The sequence below is a fragment of the Lytechinus variegatus genome, chromosome 12 (assembly GCF_018143015.1).
Source record: "Lytechinus variegatus isolate NC3 chromosome 12, Lvar_3.0, whole genome shotgun sequence".
NCBI classification, from domain to species: domain Eukaryota; kingdom Metazoa; phylum Echinodermata; class Echinoidea; order Temnopleuroida; family Toxopneustidae; genus Lytechinus; species Lytechinus variegatus.
In genome coordinates, this window is record NC_054751.1 from 21,068,569 (window position 1) to 21,076,046 (window position 7,478).

Sequence of the window (7,478 nt, forward strand, 5' to 3'; positions counted from 1 at the left end):
TACTTTTTTTTTTCCTTTTCACACATGCCAAATTGTTATTGCTAACCCCGGACTAGTGGTTTTTGTCGATCATTCGTAGTACAAGTACTTCACTCGTACACTTTTTACACACGCTACAATTTCCTTAACCCCGTACTATAGGTGGGGCCAAATTGCCATTTAGCTAGTACGGGGTTAAGCTTAGCCCACTTTCGTTTTACACATGCGATCTTAACCCCGTACTATTGCTCTTAGCACCGCAATTGGTGGGATAACCCTGCTTTTTTGCAGGGCCAAATAATCCCGTACTATAGGTGGGGTTAGCCCACTTTGCAAAAATGCTGTGTAAAAAGAAAATGGGCTAAGCTTAACCCCGTACTATAGGTGGGGCTAAATTGCCATTTTGCCCCACCTGTAGTACGGGGTTAAGGAAATTTTAGCCTGTGTAAAAAGGGTATAAGTGTAACCAATCTCTACAACAACATCATCAAGGTGGACAAGTATTCTGGTACCTGTCCCTACGTGACCATGATATACAGTGCGTATCAAAAAAAGGGACAGTTTTGAAAAGTCTATAAAAAAATTGTTTCAAAATATTATATCTATATTTTGATGTTAATAGATGCTCTGAGATCTTATCTTTGAAATGCCATTTAAAAAAATAAATTTTGTTCATGCTTGAGCGAACACGGGAAGTTTTTGTCGGGGGTTCAAAAAGAGGCTTGCGCCAAAATGGCAGAAATTAGAAATTTGAAAATAAGGCTTTTGGCTAATCAGCACACTTTCTCTTAATCTTTTCATTGTCTTTGCCATAATTGTCGAATCATGCTGTCAATTTTCATTACAATTTTATTTATTTACCTGAATTATTTGGTTTTCATTTAAACTTCTTTTACCTTTGAATTTTCCTTCATACATGTAAGTAAGAAAATAAAACTTTTTGTCAACCCAAGTAGGAAGATTTGCATTATTAATTCGGAGAATTTGTAATTTTTCAAATCCTTTTATTATGTGAAACAAATCATGTTATGGTACCTATAAAAGACATGAATCCTATTTTCAAGGGGTTATTGAATCATTCACCAAGTTTAATTATGTGCTTGACAGGGCAAACAGGAAAGGACCCATGTCTTTCAATGGCAATCGTTGCTCCTTCAAAATTGACTCAATAAACCATTATGGTTTATTGAGTCAATTTTGAAGGAGCAAGATATGGCAGATCGAGTAAAATGTATTAAAAAGTTGTGAAGCGAGCAAGCAAAAAAATTTCCACCATTTCATAAAATAAAATATTTGTAAAATTGTTCTTGCCTAAAGAAGGAAAATTCAATGCTAAAACAGGATATTAAAAAAGGAACAACAACAGAAATATTTGAGCAAATAAGTAGATTTGGAAATGAATTTTGACCGCATAAAACAAAAATTATGGCAAAGATAATGTAAAGATTAAGAGGAAGTCTGCTGATAAGCAAGAAGTCCGATCATCATGTTTATCATTTGATGCCATTTTGGCGCAAGCCTCCTTTTTAACCCCAGGCAAAAACATTCCGTGTTCGCTCAAGCGTGAACGAAACTAATTTTTTTTAATAACATTTGAAGGATAAGACCCCAGAGCATCTTTTGACACCAAAATATAGAGATCATAATTTGAAACAAAAATTTTATAGACTTTTCAAATCTGTCCCGTTTTTTAGATACGCTGTTTGACCTGTTCCCTTTTGACTCTGAAATAGCAGAAATTATGCATACCTCTTTAACATAGATGAAATGAGTAACAGTTAATCAATCTTTTAGCGAGATCCAAAAAGTCTTCATCTCATCCTGCTTACGTGATATATTATGTTCTTGTCTTAATCAAGAAAGCTTTACGCATTTCATATGTTTCATATCATTCAAGCATTGGAATGCATGGTAATATTATGGAATTATTAGCTCACTTAGATAAATTAGGATATTTTTGCATGAAGATTAGATTTTTAGTTTCATGCCCTATGGAAAAAAAACCCCGAGACTATTGATCTTGTAAACACTTAGGGAAAGTTTTATACTTTTTTTAAACTCTGTCCCCAAAACTACAAATTATAGGCCGAAGGGACCTGACTAATGCTATATCAAAACATATAGAACACTTGAGCACGTTCCAACCAACCTCCCATTTCCCTGTTTCAACAAACCATGACTGTATCAGTAATTCCCGGAATGAACCAAATGCTTGTACATGCAATCTCCTATACAGCAACTAGAAATGAAATTCCATCGATTGAGCTTCAAGCTGAACAATTGATAAAGGGAAACGATACAGCGAAAATATGCTTCATATCACTTGAGGGTACCGTGCGCAAAGTATGTGCAAATATTTTTCAAATCGTGATTCGTATTTATAGACAAAAGTTATTCGAGAAGAAAGTCCATATTTATATAGGGCCAACATGCCATAAAAGGAATGAACAAAATGTAGACGTACTTATAGAACAAAAAGGGACAGACCCTTATTGCATAGTTCTGATTTGTTGTTTAATGATCATATTTGCATAATTATGATTCTAAGTTTAGTTTCTTTTATTTCTAAAGTCATACTTTTGCAAATGAAATGTATTTTTCATGATAATCAAACATGAAAAATTAACCGAATGTTGTTAAAATGCTATACACTTCAGAATTACACTGCACTGAAAAACATCAGTCTTATCCAGTGGCGTACATAGGATTTTTCACAGGGGGAGGGGGCAAATTCGTCCGCCCAAAAATTTGACAAGCAAAAAAAAAAAAAAAAAAAAAAGGTCTTCAAGAGCTCGTCGGGAGGGGGGACAGGGATACGTCCTTTGCATGGGTTGTGACTCGTCAGGGGGGCAGACTGCCCCCCCCGTACACAGCAAAATCTGTGGTGTTAACCGGTGTACATAGAGGACCACACCAGTTATTTTACACCGGTGTTAAATTGGTGGTGTTAGTTTTACACCTATGGTTGTTACATTTACACTCTTTGGTGTTATGTTCAATCGCTAGGTTGTTATTTTAACACCTCAGGGTGTGGTCATCTATTAACACCAATAGGTGTCAGTTTTAACACCACAGTTTTTACAGTGTACGCTCGTGGTCTTATCAAAACAAGGGTCAGTGACCACACCAGAGAAACGTTGAAACAAGAATCAATCTGATGTTGTTTTCTGATATTGATTAATCATCAATTTGCTGTTAATTAAAAAAAACCCGTGTTGTTTCACGGGCTGGTATAAAAAAAACAACAACAACTTTTGATTACATGTAGATTTAAATAGCATTTTGAACTTAACCATCTGAATGTATGAATTTCTTTTCCCGCTGGTGACGTGGTTATAAAAATGAACTTTTCAGGAAAATTAACAGTGGGCTGCAAAAATCACGGCACGTCTCTCTGATACTGATATCGATTTAATGACGTCAAACCCCTGTCGTTTCAACATTTCTCTGGTTATTCATGAATGTATACATGTATATACTTGGTTGGTATATAACCCCCCCCCCCCCCAGATTTTTAACTACTCACGGCGCATCTCGCTGATACAGATATCGATTTTAAGACGTCAATTAGATAACAAAGTTATCTTTGGTGATTTGCCTGATCTTTGAACAAGAGGACCTTCGACTAAAAACATGACTAAATAGAACTAAGAACAAATATTAACCATCAGTTCCGGGTTCAGAAGTCTAAACGATTTATATTTCGTACTCAATCCAGGGATATTTATTGCTGCAGGCTTTAGTCTACTGAGTAAACAGTGGGTTCAATATTCAATTTAGATGTAATGATTGGTTGTTCACGGTCGAAAATCCCCTTTTCATTTCAAAGCAAATACTAAATGTTTGAAGTTGCGCAACACGAACTTGTGTTTATAAAGATAATCTTTTTTTTCTCGTCTGCTGTGATTTTGTTTTGCTGTACCGCCTAAGCCTATATGTACAGTTATGCGGCGAATGGCGTGCTTCCCCCCAAAAAAAAGAAAGAAAGAGAAAAGGACATGAAAATGGTGGGATTTAATATGATTTTTTGAATATTAGGTCAATACCTAACACGATATTAGATTTTGTTTTTAACAAATACCAAAATTTTGGCTCGCTCGCTTCACTTGCTCTTGTTTTTTAAAGATATTTTCCCATGCTTTACCCCTAACGTCGTCGCTGCCGAGACTGTTGCAGAAATTGATGGGTCAGTCACTTATTACCTTTACGCATTTTAATCAACTAGATAATATTATCTATTTTACTTGATATGGAGCTTGATAACTTGACAAATAAACAATCTTTGCTGATATTAATCTGATATCATTCTCAAGGACACATTGTAATTTATTCTAAAAGCTGCATCATTTTATCAGACATCTTATCTGACGAATTTCAACAAAATGATAAAAGGCGTATTCCGTAATATAAACAAAAGGCCTGGAAATCTAACTTCAAGTCCGCCGAGGGAGTATTTGGAACATCAAAGAAAAGAGTAAATGGATTGAAAATACCCGTCAAAACAAAGGTCTTTGTCGAAAATTGCCCCGGATTATCAGTAAGTTCGTCTTTAAGTTTCAGAGCTGACGAAAAATTGCATGTCGTTTGTCCAGAATGAAGGTTTAAAGTGCTTATTTGATCCACCGATGTTCGACAAAGACTTCTTTTTTTGTCATGACTGGCATTTGAAAAACCTTTAGCTGTGTGTTTGAATCATCCGGACATCGCTTAGCAAAAACTTCCTATCATCATTGCCACGTATGCTGAGAGGTTTTACTATTGATTTATTGATTGAAAGTGAGTTAAGATCACAATTTGGTGTGTTTGTTTAAAAAATATCAAAGATAAATAATATGCCCGTTAGCCCCGTATAGTCCCCGGATGACATGTTCTCCGACCACCAGATAACTCCCCTGGAGGACTTCCCCCAGATGAGATAGAACTCCCCGACTCTCCGTTTTGCAAGTTTTGGGTCTGTCAGCCCTCATTTCCGCGTTTTCACTCATAGTCCAGGCTAGAAGAGGCATGAACTTGTTTTTCATGATTTATACTTCGGGATTTATACACAATATTTTTTGATGGACTCTTGTCAATTCGAGGGTGCTGATTACGAATCTGAATGATGCCACCCATGTAACCTTGAGCATTTTCCGCAAATAGGCAAAATCCAATATAGCCGCTAAAATACGCAAATCACCCATGAAAATGATAAAATTTCCCACACACTGGCTATAAAATGCATGAAACCGTGTGGTAGGAGTGAAAATACTCTCTGGAAAAAAATGTGTTTTTTTTTACAAAATCTTAATTTTCTTGATATTCAAAATGGCCGCCATAGACCCTCTATTATGTACAATATGAAGTGGGAAAACAAATTTTTCACAAAATGAGCACTATTCTGCAAGTAATTGTGATCTATGAATGAAGTAATGTATGAAAGTCATCATTACTAACGAGATCATTTATAATGTCATTATATGGGATAATGCTGTATTTTATATTCAAAATAACAGCTAAACGCCCTAACAGTATTATGTACAATGTTGATGTATTTTATAGCCAGTGTGTGGGCAATTTTATTATTTTCATGGGTGATTTGCATACTAGTATTTTAGCGGCAAAATTGGATTTTGCCTATTTGCGGAAAATGCTCAGTCAAGGTTACACGAGTGGCATCATCAGCATCCTCGAATTGACATAAAACCATCAAATAATATTGTATATATGAAAAAAACCTCTGGTTTAGTTTGTTTTCTATGGCGCCTAACCCGGACTATCAGCGACGCACGGAGCATTATAGGCTATATACATTAGGGGAAGGCGGGGTAAGTTGTGACACTTTTTGCATTTTGCATGTTAAAATTGATATGAATAATAATATTGTAGAAATGAGTACCTAGCCTTTAGATTTCATTCTTTAGAAATATTTTTCACCTATATATAACTTTCTACCCCCACACTGAAAGTCATTGTGACCTTTGAAAAAAAACGATGTCAAATGGCTCAACTTGCCCCATCTATGGGGTAAATTGTGCCACCTTCTGGGGTAAGTTGAGACACAAAACTATGTACAAAATGTATGCGGGAAGAGCCACCATGTCAATTTTTCATATTAAGTCTTTTCACTTGCTAATTCTCTATAAATACTAACATCCTCTAAAAGTAAAAGGATTGTCATGTGAATTTTCTCCTTTCTGTCTGCATATCAATGGCTTTTAAGGGGTTTTTTATGATAATATATTACCATAAGAATTATGGCTCAACTTGCCCCATGTTGGCTGGCTCAAATTACCCCATTCCGAACTTAATGCGATATTTTCACATCCACACATTTCTTATGCATCCATCATCTATAAGACTATGACAAGAATGAGAATTCATACCTGGACTAACAATATTGTTCTCATTTCTGTATTTAATATATTCAAAGACGTGCGCGTGTAAAAAGCACTTATCTTTTTCACACCCTTTTTTTAAAACTTTTTTTGCTGAAATTTGTATTTTTCCCTCCTAAAAAATTCTTTTTGTTTCAAAGTTGAAAACAATATGGTGGGGTTAAGGGTTATGTAATGGTTCATCAATAAATGACACCGCCACAATGTCTGACTCATTCATTATTGGCCTGGGGGTGGTGGCTCAACTTGCCCCTATGCTCAACTTACCCCGCCTTCCCCTATATATATTTCTGAAGAACTACCGTGTTGGTTCGCCGTGCTTGGAGATTTCGCACCTCTCGGAAACATGAGATCCGCGCGCAAAGCATGCCGAACAGCCTTAAGTAAAGATCAAATGACTTAATTGATTAAAATGATCCATTAAAAATAGGCAACATGTTTGTATATCAAAAATATAGATGATAGAAACAGTATCATGTTTATACTTTTGCATAATTAAGGCGTTTGTGGAGGCTAGACTGCATTTTTGCATTCACGATGCGGTCACGGTTTTTCACTCGATGAACTGACTGAAATTATGGTTAGTCGTATCAGGCCATTTGACTTTTGAGTGAGCTGGACAAGTACCCGAACCCGATTAACATATCTAGTCTTGATGTACTGTTAATTGTGACTAATGTCAGTGAATTAAAGCAAAATCTGTCGTGCATTATTGATGATTTTTTTGGATGAGCTATGATTTATCACGTGACTGAAGGGGGGTCTGTATAACAGAGGCCGCGGAACGGTTTTCAAAGTGGGGAGGGGGCTGACCATACAAAAAACAACAATGTTATGATCATTTTTACATTTTTGTACACAGTTTTGAAGCCCCCCCCCCCCCCGAGAATGAATAAGAGAACAAAGATTATAATAGAAAGCCCATTGTATCTATTCCACGACGAGTTTTCGGAAACAGTCATTCGCCACTAAACTGGTACTATTCTTAAAATGTTCGTGGCCATAATGCGCAAAAAGGGAAAGAAAGAATATTGACGTCAAACTTTACTTTAGCATTTTCTTTTTGCTCAATAACAGGTCGAGAACAAAGGATATGCCATGCTTGCTCTATGTAAATGTTTTTAT